Genomic DNA, 15,932 nt, shown 5'->3' with positions numbered 1-15,932 from the left:
GGGAGCCCGGCCTCTCGCGCCCTTAGGCCCCAAATTCGGCAGCTGGCGAGTTTTCTCGCGGCGATTCCGTTGTTTCTGCATCATTGCCATCTTTTCCTCTTCATGGCCCCATCTGTTTGCTGTTCCAGTTCCTCTTTCGTGATCATTTCAGAATCATTCCCATTTCCAATGCCATTTCCAGGAGGGTGGGCCGTCGTCCCCGTCACCGTCTGTGAGGACACTGTTCCCCCGAGCCTTCTGTTCCGCGCCCCCCGCCCGGCTTTGGCTTTGGCTCTTCCCTGCTCATCTTTCCTGTCGCCGCCAGGCCGCCGCCTGTGGTCCTTTCTCTGTCTGCTTTTGGTCCCTTACACCTTTACGCTCTTCCGTGCACAGAGGCCTGAGGCCCCCGTGCAGCCCACGTTCGCAGTAGGATTTGGCGAGAACCCCACGTGGCGCCTTCCTCGGCTTGTGACCCAAAGGAGGAACAGCAGAGCGCGACAAGCGCCGAGGTGAGCACCTGCTGTGGTCCCTGGGCCCCCCCAGGACCCTCCCGGACAGAGGCCGGGCAGCCGACTGCGCCCCGATCCTCGCCAGCACCTCCTTTCCACCCAGAAAGACGTGACCCTCATGGGCTCAAGCTTGAATTTCTTCTCAGTTTCCATCTTTCTGGGATCCCAGTTCCTGGAGTTGCCACCTTTTGGGAACCTTCATTTTCACCATCTTTTTTTTTCTTCCTTTCCCTTTTTTTTTATGTCTTTATCATACTTCATTTTCATGACTTTTAGTGCCCTGTGGAAAAACTGTTTCTTATTGATTGATTTATTTATTAGGAAAAACTGCTTCTTTCAAAGCCTGCCACTGTTGTCAGCCAGACTCCCTACCCTTCCCTTCTTCAGATTGTTCACCAACTTCCTGAATTTGCTTCTTGCGTCCGAAAAATATGGTTTTAAATAAATCATCCCAAGTCTCCGGAAATTGTCCTAAGGGCGTGCAGCAAATGGAGAAATATTCATTCAAGAAAATCTACTAAATCTAGGCAAGAACAGCGAGCGGCTGTGGCACTTAAGCCACAGCCACTCCATTCCCCCAGCTCGGCCCAGCTCTGCCAGGGAAGCTGTGCCCTGGCCCTGTGATCAAGAGGATGGGAGGGCTCCCCCCCCCCCCCCCCCCCCGCCAGCTCTTAGTCTAGGACTACAGTTTCTTCCTTAGAGGGGCAGGCTGCTGACATTTTTTAACCCTCCCTAGGTCCTTGCAGAAGGAGCTCTCTTGCTGGGACACAGCGCAGAAAGCACCAAGATGCTTCCCCCACCCAGACTCCCGCTGGCAGGGTGGAGCTCTGCCCCAGGCGTCCTGGATTTGTGAAAACTCATTAAGCTGTAACAGTTAAGGTCTGTGTGTTCTATTGTACCAAGTGTTATCTCAATTTTTAATATTAGGAGAAAAAAAGTGTTTGTTTGTTTTTTTAACTTGTAGATTTACCTGAGGAAATTTAAATGTTTACAATACTGAACCTTTCTAATGAGGAAGCTGCTATCCTGTGCAGATCCTGCTAGTGGCCTCCCAGTATCCACTTTTCCCTTCCTCCTTTGAAACAGCTGATTTTCAGCTCAGCATACGTTGCCCTATAGTATGTGAGACTAAATGTCCAGCCTCTCTCGCCCTAAGTATGAGCATGTGACAAAGTTCTGGCTAATGAGACATAGTGGGACCCAAGGATTCGCGGTAAAAGATGCTGCCTCAGTTATGAATGCCCGTTGGTCCTTTATATGATCTGGAATGTGGACATGATGGGTGGGACTCCAGCAGCCCTTTTGGACTATGAGATGACTTAAAGGTGACAGTGCAGACATTTAGGGGGTAGGGTTCTGATGATGCTGTCCCTGAACTACTTATTAGGCTTATTTTATGTGAGTAAAAACCTCTTTTGTTCAAGTCACCTATAGTTTTGAGTTTTTATATGATATAGAAGCACATTTTACGCTAATCTTTCTATTTTTAACCCTTTTTATGTGAAATATTTATTTACGTATTTTTCTAGAAATCATTTTTGTTCTTAAAATATGTGCATGTTATTCTTCATTTAAGTTTAAATTACATGACTGATGCCATTTCCTTCCTCTCTTGCATACGTGCTTACAAACTTCTGAGTGGGAGAGCAATTCCGCGTGCCTAGAAGCTAATTCTTCATTTTCTAGGTACCGCCGAGGCCCTCGTCCTAGTCTACGCATCCCATTTCCTGGGATTTGCGAGGGCGGAGCTCGGTAGCTCTGCCCGCCACCTGGAGCTCACTCACTTTTCTCCCGGTCGAAGAAGGGTGGGTGGCCGGGCACTTCCGATGCACTCACTCTGTAACCTAGGAGCAAAGTAGGAGCCCCCAAGGAAGGCTTCGAATACAGCTATTCTAATTATTCTCACAGCAGCTCTGGCCCTGGAATTGGAGTCTCTCTGGAGGTTGGGGAAGAGATGACTGGTTCTTGTTAGATTCTAACAGTAGGAAGCAAGCCTAGGGGTGAGAGACTGTGTCCTGCTCTTTCATTCTGCTTCCTCTAACATCCTCCATGATCACCTTAACAACTGCGACTCTAAAATGTGATTGAAAAGTGCCCCTTTGGGAGCATGGGAACAGGAGAGCATCGAGTCCCCTCACTGTCCCCACACATTCTCCCTGCCCCCCAGCTCTGCTTCTGAATACACTCTACACAAATTTTGCCTCATTCACTGATGTCTGGAGACCAACCAGTCTTCTGATCACCTTTTGAACCAAAAGATCTCTTTATACCTCTCAATTGCACTTGTAGCTTTAACGGCAACCCTTTTTTGGAATCAATACCAATTCTAGTTGGCCTCTGTTGGGAAGTCCCCTGTTCCCCACTGGTTTAAGTACATTTGTTTTTGTTAGAACCAAACCGAGTGATAGATAGTCTGCCTTCTCAGAAATGGTCCTCAATTTCTTGTCCTCAGTGAGGACCAATAGTCTCAGTAGGTGACTTGTTTAGCAAAAACCAAGTTGAATATTTAGCAACTCACTTTTGTTTTTTTTAAACAGATCTTTCTTTATTTCAGAGAGAGGAAAGGAGAGGGAGAGAGAGAGATAGAAACATCAATGAGAGAGAGTCACTGATCGGCTGCCTCCTGCATGCCCCTGACCGGGGATCGAGCCTGTAACCCGGGCATGTGCCCTGACCGGGAATTGAACCCCCATCGCCTGGATCCTAGGTTGACACTCAACCGCTGAGCCACGCCCGGCCGGGCAGCAACTCATTTTTTGAAGCTGGAAGTAGGGGGGAAGGTCCCAGGAAGCCAACTCCCAGTTCTAAGAAAGTAAAGGCACTATTCCTGTACTTTTCTTTAGATAATTATCATTTTTTACCATTGGCTGCATGGTCAACCTCTGATACCTCTGTGACCACATCAAGGTGACAAAGTCAGTCACACCTCCACTGGCCTGTCTTCCCCAAAGCAAGAGATTTTGTCTTCTGGTGATTATTTAACAAAGCCCAAGTCATCCTTGCAAGGAGGAAGTCAAAAAGATTCAGACAGCACTTTTTTTGGAGTAACAATATTTCTATGGCTGGTCTCTCTTAACACAAAAAAGATTGTGGCTAATAGATATGTCAGAGCTTTTTAGAAATGTGCCCTGTTTTTTGTGTGTTCTGTAGCACTTAAAAAAAAAAAAGAAAAAAGAAAATTAGAAATTTTTTTTGTGTGGATTCCAAGGAAAAACATTTTTCTTTTCTTTTTGTTTGTTGCACATCTAAATGCCAGAATCATCTAGGAAGAAGGAGGGGATTTTCTAAAGAATTGGCTCTCTCACTACCAAAGCCATATTCCACCCCACACGCAGACACTGGCATGTGCAGGAGAGAAGGCACTGTTTGTCTCACTAGATCACAATTTGGACGTTTGGCTTAAGTAGAGAAGCCTTGTATTGTAGCCAATATGTATTACATAAAGTCCCCTGAGGCTGATCCTCAGAAACTGGATAAATAGAACTGTGTGCTCTGATAAAATGGCTCCTTGGGAGATTATCCCTATACCAGAGAAGTGGGAGCTTTTAAAAATACATCCATACATAATGTTTATATATATATAATTTAATATGCACATACATGCACACACACATACATATATACACACTCACCCCAATTTGTATATAGAGGTTTGACTAATTTCAGAACTTTTTTAGGTACATCATGAACATAATGCCTATTCGTACCTATTCCTTCTGATAACTCCCCCATTTTTCTTTTAAATTTTCTTCTTTAAAATACATTTGGCCTCTTTCTGAGTTAAAGTTGCTGAACTTTTCAGTACCAATGTGACAGGTGCCTCTCACAGGCACCAGAGCCGTGTTGTGGGACAGTGCCCTGGCCAAGGGGAGAGGGCTGTTCCCAGCCTCAGTTCTTGTTTCCTCATGGAAATGATTTTATACGAGAGATATTGACTGTGTTGTGGTGAAATGAATTTATTAAAACATTAAAGCAAGTGAATAAAAAATTAAAGCGTACACATTTATTAACGAAGGCAATCAAGTCTGCACATCTGACTTGTGAAGCACAGACAGACGGGCTCTCAGCTAATCTGAAGATCATGTGGGATGGGGGGTTTCTGTTTTTTATACCCTCTTGTCTGTAAGTTTTAAAAAATCCCTCTGCCAGATACCTTGGTACAGATTAACTCTTTGTTACAGTTTTCCCACAATTTATGAGAAGTACCTGGTAACTTTATCTTGACAAGCCCCAGACCACTGACTCCACTGTTTAAACAATGGGCACTCTTCTCTTTCCCCCCTCTCTGCTCTTTGAACAGCTTCGAGATGCTGATTCACACTCAGTAGTCTCTCTGATTAGTTTGAACTAGCATTCCTCCTTCCCTCCCCCCTCCTCTCCTGCATTCTTTTTGAGAAGGAGAGGTTTTAACCCTTGTTCTCAAGAGAAGGCCCTGCTATGAGTGGCCTGCAAAGCTTTTTGGCTTTGTTTAATTTTCCTGCCTCAGTTTCCCTATTTCTCCTGCCCCAAGCTTCCCTAGCCTCTTACTATAACACTTAAATATAAATCAGCTGATTAACTTCTGAAGACTGATTTGTCTCCAAGGGAAGAAGGAGTGCACAGGAAGATTGGAGCAGATATCTTGGGCCCTTTGGTGCAATGTTAGCTCAATTCTGAGAATCCAGATTTAGAAAACAAGTGAAACGTCAGACTGTTTTCTTCTCATTTCTCTTGCTTCTTAGAGGTCACTCAGTCTTTGGAATTAACGTCTGCCAACCTCGGGGGGGCTGTGTAATTGAGTAAAATCAGACCCAAAGTGTCAACAGTAAGAGACTTGGAATTAATACATCTTTGGTCCAAAATATTCATCTCAATTAAGTGTAATTTGATAAACATTGGATATAATTTAATTACATATATAGACAAAGAAGTGAAAAAAATTAAGTTCTGCATTATGAAGAAGGGATTTACTCTGCGGTACACAACAGAACTAAAACTATTAGGACAAATACAGAGACAGAATAGAAACCCCTATTTAAGTTCAAGAGCTTTCTTAGACTTGTCTTTAATTTTCGCACACAGTGATCTTAAATGTCTATGAAATCAACCCATTGATTGCTACATTTGGCTTCTACTGAAATTTCAAACCCTATGCTTTTGCCATTTAAAATATGCATACTATTTAACTTTAATACAGAAGAAAGAGGAGAGAAAGGATTCCTTCTAGGCAGGAATCACAGAGGCCTCACCACAGGCTTCTCAAGATATGGCAGCTGGCTTTCGCCAGAGCAAATGATTCGAGAGAGCAGCCGAAACAGAAGCCACAGTCTTTCATAGCTGGCTCAGAAGGTGCTAGCAGCACTTGTGCCATAGTCTATTTGGCCACACTGGTCAGTCCTGGTACAGTGTGAGGGAGGGGGTCACAAAGAGGCATGAATACCAGGAGTGGGGGCTCCCTGGAGGTCGTGGAGACTGATACCATAGTTCTGTAGAAAGAGACAGGCAGAAGGCATGAGTCAAATAGACAGTACTGCCTTTTATTGGCCGAGCCACCATCTAATACCCCCATTATAAAAAAAGAATAGAAGCATATGACTCAGGCCTGAGGCCAAAACAGAGCCTCTTACTCCTTCCTGCATTTAAATCTTGGGATCTTAGTACTCTCAAGAAGGGTGCATGGAAGGACGATGACAAATGGCAGAGAAAATAAACTGACTAGTAATTTGACGTATCTCCCTGAGCACCTGCCTCGAGGAGGCGGAGAGTGAGGTCTGGGCCCACTTTCCTGTCCTGCATAGTAGAAAAGACGGAGAACCATTCCCAGGGACAGCAACTCTGCCCACTAATTACGGGCCTATCTTGGTCCCAGACTCTGAGCCGTCAGATTAGCAATTCCTCTTCCCCTGGGATTGGGGCGGGGAGGATAGGAAGAGGCGAGGTGGCAGAGGGGAAGGAGTTGAAAATTCCTTTTTTCCTGTACAGAAGTATTGTCATCTGTTTTTCAGAAAAGTGAACTATGGAAAAGTTGACTGAGGTTTAGTGAGGACTATTTCCAAGAAGCCATGAACAAAAAATCCCAACTTTTAAATTCAGCCATAGTAGTCACATTGAGTCAAAGATACCATAATTGCTGCTGAAATGCAGTTTTTTAAAGCATTTCACAGGTGTTTGGGTTATATGTTAAAATAGCCAAAGATATACATTTAGTTATAAAGAAATAAAACATGAGAGGAGACTTGGAATCGTGGTTGCTACTTGTTCTTTGCAGAGTTGAGGGGACTGTATCCCAGGAGTTAATGGGTGGGCATGGGGTGTAGGCTTTTTTTAAAACCCCACTTTGATGCTTTTCCTGTGTGGCACTGGGAAGAGGTTCCTGAGTATATGTTCCCTCTAAAATTGATTGGAATCTTTCTCTTCTCCAACTGTAGGAGAGGCAAGGAATGTGGTAGAAAAAACACTGGTGTTAGAACCAGAAGCCCGAGGTAAGGTCCCAGCTGCATCCTGCATAGCTTGTGCAATCTCGGCACACTCTCTTCAGTTTCTCCTTCTGAAAAATGGGTATAATCATATTTGCTAATATCTCAGGATGGTGGTAAGGATGAAAGGAGATATTAGCTGTGAAAGATCTCTGTAAGGTCCAGGTGCTGGGCAAAGGTCAGGAATCAGCGTTTGGAAATCTAAATCTATTAGATGTCTAACTGCCAAACTAAGATGGCCATACACTTGCTTCTTTTTTTAAATCCTCACCTGAGTATATGTTCATTGATTTTTAGAGAGAGAAGAAGGGAAAGAGAGAGAGAGAGAAACATCAGTTGGTTGCCTCCCCTACTCTCCCTGAGCAGGGATCAAACCCACAACCTAAGTATGTGCCCTGACTGGGAATTGAACCCTCAACCTTCTGGTGCATGGGACAGTGCTCCAACCAACTGAGCCACCCCGCCAGGGCTTTACACCTTGCTGCTTATATTTTTCTGCCTCCAGAGTTTTCGACTCTTCACTGTTGGCTTTGCATCCTTCACTTTCTTCTCATGGTTTTGTTTTTACTAACAGTGGTCCTGGATTCTGGAGCCAGAGTTCAAGTACTGAGAAGGGTCAGTGACTCAGTTTTCTATGTGGGATGAGGTTTCCCTTCCCCACGACCACAAGAAGGAGCAGAGTATGTGAGTATCGCTGTGGATGGGAGAAAGCAAACAATCCTATCATAGAACATGAGTCTTAAAAGCTTTAGCCGCTGGGGTGAGTGTGGACATCAAAACTGGCTGATAATCGCTTCTATTAACATATTTATTATCCTAGAAAGTCATTTCAACCCACAGAGATTCCACAGGGGCCATTGCATGGTCATGAGTATAATTAATAGCAGAACTATTTGGGAAGGGTATCAGCATTTCTACAGAGCTTTCCACGCTCCAGGCAGAGAGTAAGGTGTGAGGCTGGTGTTCTTACTTTGCAGAGGCGAAAGCTGAAGTTCAGAGAGGTTAGGGGTTTACCAAGGTCACAAGCTTATAAATGGTAGTTAAGACCCGAATCCAGGTCTTTTCACTTTCTGTAGTCTCAGCAGCGAGGGGGCCAATGCATTTTGAATCTATCATTTACCTCTGTTTGAAAATAAGAGAAAATGTGTTGGGAAATCAATAATTAAAATAGCATAACCAATGTCGGGAAACTCTGGACAAAAGGGAGGTCAAAACATTGATTAAAAAGGAAAAATAAAAGCCTTGCACTTCTCCTACCTCTCTACAGCAGCCACAGATATACTTTAATGACAGCTCTTTTCCAGAAATTGTCATCAGGGGGAGAATCTAACACCAGGGCTTTTAATGAGTGGACAGTAGGGAAAGTCACAACAAAATACAGAGACCTCAGACAAGGCTTGGAAGCCATGTCAGTCTGGCAAAAAGACATTAAATGAAACTCAGAAAGGTCTCAAATACATAGAAAGAGATTTTGTTTCACAGCTTACACAAACAAACTCTAAAATATGTGCACTTCTAGGAAACAAACTGCCAAGGGGTTAATAGTCAGTTCTTGGTATTGTTAGAGCACAGTCTGACTTGCGTATCTGACTGAAATATTTTCCTTAGCAAACACACTCTTTCCTGGTAGTCATTCTCAATAATTCTGTTAAAAGTCAACTCATACGTTTGGTAGTCTGATCACTGTAATCAGAAAAAATAAAATTTATTGAGCACATAGTATGTGCCTGGCTATGACCTAGGTCCAGGGGATAAAAATGTAAAACAGAATATGTGCTGACTTTCATGCAGTAGCAGCCTGATAGGAAAAGCAGTTAAGTCAACAAGAAATTCCAGCATGTGCATTAGGGTAGGAGCTAAAATGAAGATAGGACAAGGTGCCCATGGCAAAGCAATAGAGGAGCATCTAACTCGGTTGGGAAGGTCAGCGAAAGCTTCCTGGATAAAGTTCTACCTAAGCTGAGGCCCCAAGGATGAAGAGGAGTTCGTGGGAGTGTATGGGTCAGGGTTCTACAGAGAAACAGAACCAATGGGAAATATGGAGAGAGATATACGAGGAGACTTATTATAGGAACTGGCTCATGCAGTTATGGAGGCTGAGAAATCCCACGAAAACCAGGAAAGCTGGTGGTGTAATTCCATCTGAGTCCGAAGGTCTGAGAGCCAGGGAGCCAATGGTATGAGTCTGGTTGGAAGATGGATGTCGCAGCTCAAGCAGGCAGCACATCTGCTGTTCCTTCACCTTTTTCTATTCAGATCCTCAGCTGATTGGTGATGCCCACCTGCGTTGATGAGGGTGATCTTTACTCAGTCTCCTGAGTCAAATGATCTCTTTCAGAGATACCTCACAGACACACCCAGAAATAATGTTTGCCAGCCATCTGGGCATCCCTTAGCCCAGTCAGGTTGACACGCAAGGTGAACCATCACAGCGGGTATGTTCTCAGCAGGTGGAGGGACACGTGCAAAGGAGTGGAGGTGAGAGAAAGAACTGTCTGGGGAACTGAAAGAGGTGCAGTTTGGCAGGAATGTTAAGAGTAGAGATGGCTAGAGAGACGGGTAGGGGCTAGCCTAGCATGCCACAGGAAAGGGAGGACTTTATCCTAAGACACATGGGAAACCACTGCAGGGATTTAAGCTTGAGGACAAGATGACCAGACTTGTGTTTTAGAAAGACCATCGTTCTGTGTGTGTGTGTTTCAGAAGAGTCTGTTCAGTGACTTGGAACATGAGACGGGATGGGGGACAAGAGTGGAAGCAGGAAAACCAGTAGGTGGCAGTTGTCATCATTGAGTCCAGAGATGAGGGTCCAGGGTTACACCATTGGAGCTGGAGATAAGTAGACAGATTCAAGAGCTCCTCGAGGGGTAGACTGAATCGACAGAACCGTGACATGGGTTAACATGAGGAATGACGCAGGGATGGCTCCCACGGTTCCGGCGTGTGGGGATAAAGATGCCAGCTCCTGAAAGACAGAGCACCTCTGAAGGAGCGGCTCTCGGGAATGCCGAGGAGCTCCATTTTAGAAGTTGCTGGAGAGTGCGTGGGTCATCCAGGTGAGATGTACCTTTGATACAGAGTAGGAATCACAGGCTAGACTCTCAGGAAAGAGATCTGAGCAGGCTGTGGATTCGCGAGTCATTGGCACGTCGTTGGCAGTTGAAGCCAAGGCTGGGATTGCGTTGGAAAGACTAACTCCAGCAGCCCGGGCCTCCAAGACGGTTGGGAGGCTCGTACTTTTTCTTGGGTTGCGTTTGTCAGACCACATGCATGTACTTAAAACAGATAATCCATTCTCAAGTCACTTTATGCTTTTTAAAGTACTCTCCCTGTGTTCCTAGGACGATTGGGTAAGGTATGGAGAGAGATGCAGTGCACTTTTCATATATATCCAAGGTCATGAAGTGCCAGACAGTGACGGAGCTCAGCTCAGGATCCTGCCTGGTGCTCTTCCCACCACACTGTGCTGCCTTTGAGGCCGTCCTTCCTGACACTCACTGAAGAATCTGGATGACCATGACAGGGCTGCAATTTAGGATGACCCATAAAAGACTTCACCTAAGGGAGGCAGACTCAGTGGCTTTTAGCTTCCTCCATTCACCCCATCCCCCTTCCTCACTCAGCACGTGCTACAGGCAGACACAATTTTCCCTGTCTACCCTCGGCAGGTCTTGGAGAAAGGTCCATGGCTCCGTGGCTCCTGAATCTCTGGACACTTGGCCAGTCTCCAGTTGTACGAGGCAGTCCAACCAGCACCCAAGTGCTCAAAGGCAGAGCCAGAAGTGATGCAATGACATGGAGATACCTGGTAAGTGGGGAATAGGGGAGGATCTGCTGATCCAGGCAATCATAGTACCTTGGAAAGGACATGAAAAGGAGACCATTTGGGCTTGTGGCTTTGTTCCATTTTTGTTTCTGAGCAGTGGAATTCCTTTTCAAAACAAAGTTTGAGCAGGACTCCAAAAATGAAATGATGGGGAAAACAAAACCAAACTTCTCTGATAGATGCAGGAGCCTCGGCGACCGAGCCAGCCTCCCTTCTCTACTCACCCGGAGGCTTCGAGGATTCTTGGAACTGGTAATTTAGTCCATGCCCCCAGCAGGGTGGAAGATACAGAAGTACGAAAGCACGGACGTTAGTGTCAAACTCCCTGGGTCTGAATCTGGCCATGCTGCTTATTAGCTGTGTTATTTTGAACACATTTAAGCTTTCTGAGCCTCAGGTTCATCATGTGTAAAATGGGGGTAGTGAGTGTGAGCTGCTGCGAGGGTTAAAAGAAGAGAATGAAGTGTTGCGCATTGTGTTCGTCATTGAGCGTATTCTCAATAAACAGAAATCATTTTTATTGTTGTCTCATCACTTGCCAAACATTTGGATTCTTCACGATGAGCTGAAAATCTGGATTTTTAAAGACAGTCTAGAAATTTGGAATTTTCTGTGAACATCTCCAATTTTTAAATGTTGGCAAGCAATTCATTTAGGAAAAAACAACTTTGTGTTACGGAAATAAAACGTCCTCCAGCAGTCAGTCGGGACCTCTGGACGGGTCACTGCACATGGCGTGCACTGTGCCTGGCTGAACAGGCTGTGCAGACGGGCGGGGCGAGGCCGAGCAGCCTGCAGGAGGAAGGGGCCGGTGCTGTGCCTCCGTCCCTGTGCAGGGGCCTGTGGGTGGCCCTGTTTGGTGGCGACCAGATTATGCCACCCTGCTGTGGGTAGATGCATGTTTCTGGGAGGTGTATCCCCGATCTGCAGAGATAGTACTGATTCACTTTCCAGTTAAACTCAACCTGAGGGCTTCTGCATGGGCCCTGTCTTTATTTGAAATGATATTTTGTTCATCATGGAATTTTTTGGTGTTAACTTTGGTTTTTAAAAATATTGCACTAAAGTATTACTTGTCTCAATTACTGAGTTTTTGGGTGTCCCCTTAAACTTTGTGCGCAATGCCAGTGCCTCAGTCGCCTCACCCTAGTTCCTGCCCTATATCCCAGGCCTGAGTGGTGGATTGGTGGATTGTCCATGCAGCATACCAACTGTTAGAGGCCAATGCTCAGCCCTCACAGCCGCCTTAGGAGAGATGATCACCCCACAGAGCAAGTGGATGCTGGAGAATGCAGACCGATTTTGATTATAGCCAAAGCAAATAGTCTCTAAGACATCTACTCGGGAGAGAAGGGAAGGAGCAACACACCCCAAAGGCGAACAGGAACTGTTTTCAGAAGATTTATTTTTTGTATTATTTTTTAAACATTTTATTTAATTAATTAATTTATTTATTTATTTATTAGAGAGAGAGAGATCAATTTGTTGTTCCACTTATTTATGCATTTATGGTTGCTTCTTGTATTGCCCTGACCAGGGATCAAACCAGCATCTTGATGTATCAAGATGATGCTCCAACCAACCGAGCTACCCATCCAGGGCTCTTTTGGATTCTTGACACTTATTCTTTTCCCTGTTCTTTAGAAGAATATGCACAGACTGACCTCCCCAAGCTTACAAACAGCTTTCCCCTTTGTCCAATTATGAAAGCTACAGAGATTTGGCTCTGAAGAGCTCAGCTAGTCTAGGAGAAAACTATTTTCCCTGAAGTATCTGTTGTCTGAGGCTTCCCAGAAATCCCAGCCTTGGGTCTGGAACTGCCTGTGGGGCCCAATCCTGGGGCTTCCAGCTCAGGGCCAGATCTCGGGTAGTGGGTGTGTCTGAGTCGCCACAAGCCTTCAAGCTGAGTATCAGTGTGGCTGGACTTCTGCCCCCCCAGGGCAGGCAGAGAGCCACGAGGGGCACTGTCCCCGTGTGGGGCAGGGTGGCTGCTGGGCAGACACCTGCAGCCTGTCCACTCGCTCAGACCCTTCATGTGACTTGCCTCATCCACCCCCAGAAACCCCGTCTGCCTTTGAACTGAAGGGCAAGGCCTGGAGGTTTGGCCGACCCAGTAGGAGTTCTAGATGAGCTTGGCTGTTTCAGACATAGAAAAAAGAGGCCAATAGATTGAACTTCTCCATACCGTCCACCCAACTTCGGAAATAAAATATTATGATACCATTGAAGCCCCCTTGAAACAGCTTAGGTGTCCACCCTTGGGGGAATGGCTACATCAATGGAGGCATGTTCTAGAGTATTCTATTGCAGGTAAAACAAATGAACCAGAGCTATGTGTGTCATCACAGGTAAAATTTAAAAGCATTGTTGAGTTTGATTCTCTCCATGGATGTTTCCCAGGAAACTAGAACTGACTCGCTCTCCAAGAGCTCTCAGCCTAAGACAGGCCCTGAGTGTCCCCACTGTCTTCTCTTCCTTCACCTCCTTCCGTTTCTCTTTCCCCCTCAGGCCTCTTCCCTTGGCTTATGTTCTTCCTGCCTCTCCTGTTTCTCTCCTTTTTCTTTTCTCTTCATGGGAGAAACTGGCAGTGGGGGTGTAGGAATGCAGGGAGGTGAGTGTGAGTGAGTGTGTGTGAGAGTGTGTGAGTGTGAGTGCATGTGAGTGTGAAAGTGTGTGTGAATGTGAGTGTATGTGAATGTGTGTGTGAATGTGAGTATGTGAGAGTGTGTGTGTGTGAGTGTGTGCGTGTGTGTGTGTGTGTGTGTGTGTGGTGGAAGGGGTCCACATCAGCTTGCACCAGACTAAACTGTGCGCTGTGCACACACTACTTCATGGTCATTCATTATGGTTCCCATTTTAAGACTGAGAAGACTGAAGCTCCGAGAAATTGGAAATGGGCCAAGGCTCTGCCAGTTGTAAATAACGGAGCTGAAACTCGAATCCAGGTCAGAATCCAGGCTCTGGGCTCCTCGCCCTTCCCACCACACAGCTCGCCCCATCCGTCCGCCCGTCTCCTCTCCTGCCTTTTCTCCCTTCCTCTCCAGGACTGTTCCTGTCGCCCCCTGCGACAATCCCCAGCACCATTAGTATACATTTTTACATTATTTACATTATTATTATACATGCCCGGGATGCCATAGGCTAGGGCTCATCAAATGCTTCCTGAACAAGATCTGATTTGGTCCTAGCAGCCCCTGTGAGGTAGTCGGGCCAGCCTTAAGCCCACTTTACAAACAAGAACCAGACCCTGGCTGAGGGCCACAGAGCCATGAGCTCCTCCTCTCCCTGACTACGGCCTGGCTCCTTTGCTTGTTCTGCTTCACGCAGACCCTCCAAAGTCATGAGTCCACTCACGCGACTGCTGGGCTTACCTGGTGCCTGTAAATTCTGCACCGAAGGTGATGCCTTGCTCTCCTCACCCTAGTCCCAGCCCTGCCTGTCTTTACCTAGCATCAGAAAAACACTGTTTATTTCAAACGAGGTCAGCGTGCGAGAGCTGGTTTTGCAACAGTGCCACCTGGCCTCCATTCCTGACCCTTCTCCATAGCTGGTTTACAGAGTGTCGTTCCCCCAGGTGCCCTTCGGGAAAGCCTGTCTGAGCAGAGTGATCCTGTAACAGCAGGTGAGGACCTTGGGTCTGCGCAGAAAGGGGGCTGCTTTCCTCCCCGGGGCTCTTGCTGTTACCCAATGCCCGTGCTCTGAGTGAGGTAACATAATGAAGCCTTTCTCAGGCAAGGGACTATTAGGGAATAAACTTCCATGGATACCCCCCCCCCGCGAACCCCCTCCCTGCCATGGTTAGCCTTTTGGGAAATAGAAGGAACAGCCTGATCAGCCTTTTTCCTAGAAAAGGTCTTCGATGAGCCCATTATGGAAAATGAAGCTGTTTTTGTTTTCTTTGATTAATCCGTGTCCTGTTTCCCAAAGCAAACATGGCCTTAGATCCTCCAAGGAGCACAGCTGCAAAGGAAGGGCCGTGGCTGCCGGGATCTTGACAAGGACCCCAAGACGGAGGGGGGGCGGGGCACACATGTAACCTTGTCCTCAAGGACTTGGTTCTTCATTTTTTACCTTCAAAGATGCCCAGGTTACTCATTTCCTTTATTTTTCCTGCCAGTGTGAACAGGAGAAATATTAGCCTTTAAAGATTTCTTTACAGTTCCTTGAAAGCCGATGGAGTGAACTGAGCCAGAGAATTATATAACAGCAAAGCTCATTTAAAGTGACAGTGTCGTTCTACAGGGCTGTGGCATTTAATTTATCAGTTTTTGTTACAAATTATAAAGAACAAGATACTAACTTGCAAAGAAAATAGAGGGACCCTCCCCTTTCCTTACTTTCTGTTTTTTACTGAAGGGACGCCATTTCCTGTGTGTTGATAAAGAAAAAAATACAAAACCTCTTTCAGGGAGGACACGTTCATTAACCTCAGACAAGCCACAGCATAATCTTATTTGAATTCAGAAGAAAAACAAATAAAAAGAAAAGCTTTCTAAAGCATTTGTTCGTTTTAATTTAAGAGCCTTGGGAATTTTGTAAATATTCAGCTGTTTTCTCCTTTCAAAGGGAGCCAGGCCCTTTGAGGTAGGGAAGGATTGAAGCATTAGGTAATCTTCTACGTTGTTAAATGTGGCTCTTTAATACCTCTTGGAGAGCAAACCATGCATTACCTCAACTGACCTTCAAGTGCCCTTCATCTGCCCTTCTCTGTCTTCTGTTTCAGAGATAAGGAACCTGAGGTCCAAGGATTCTGCGACTTGCCTGGCATCACACAGCTCAACTGGAGACCAAGTTCTGAGCTTTTGTCTTTCTCTCCCTGGCATCCCCCACGGAAGGTCCCATCTTCTTTCCTGTACAACAGTGGTTCTCAACTAAGGGCGACATTGCCTTCCAGGAGACATCTGGCAGTGTCTGGAGGTGTTTTCGGTTGTCACAATTGGGGAAGGGGACACTGGAGGGGGAGCTATTGGCACCTAGTGGGTGGAGGCTAAGCATGCTGCTAAACATCCCAGAGTACAGCTCCCAACAGAGCCACCGGCCCTAAATGTCAGCGGTGCTGAGTGAGAGGCCCTGGTCCACACTGTGCTCCGCATCACTGGGAAATTCCAACCTCTGAGAGCTGCCTCGAGCTCCTCTGCCCAGTGACAGTTTTGGCCCCTCTCC

At 46.1% G+C, this 15,932-nt stretch overlaps 1 long non-coding RNA gene across 1 annotated transcript; it reads left to right on the top strand.

Annotated features, from left to right (window-relative positions):
• The first annotated feature begins 1,303 nt into the window (after positions 1-1,303).
• Positions 1,304-15,706, top strand: LOC107538922 (uncharacterized). Its single transcript, XR_001603358.2, has 3 exons — positions 1,304-1,367; positions 10,612-10,751; positions 15,493-15,706. It is a non-coding gene; the product is annotated as an uncharacterized LOC107538922 (long non-coding RNA).
• The last annotated feature ends 226 nt before the right edge of the window (positions 15,707-15,932 follow it).

This window comes from Miniopterus natalensis, chromosome 2, assembly GCF_054644295.1.
Source record: "Miniopterus natalensis isolate mMinNat1 chromosome 2, mMinNat1.hap1, whole genome shotgun sequence".
Classification (NCBI taxonomy): Eukaryota; Metazoa; Chordata; class Mammalia; order Chiroptera; family Miniopteridae; genus Miniopterus; species Miniopterus natalensis.
The sequence above is the reverse complement of the archived record's forward strand: the minus strand, read 5'-3'. Positions and strand labels throughout refer to the sequence as shown.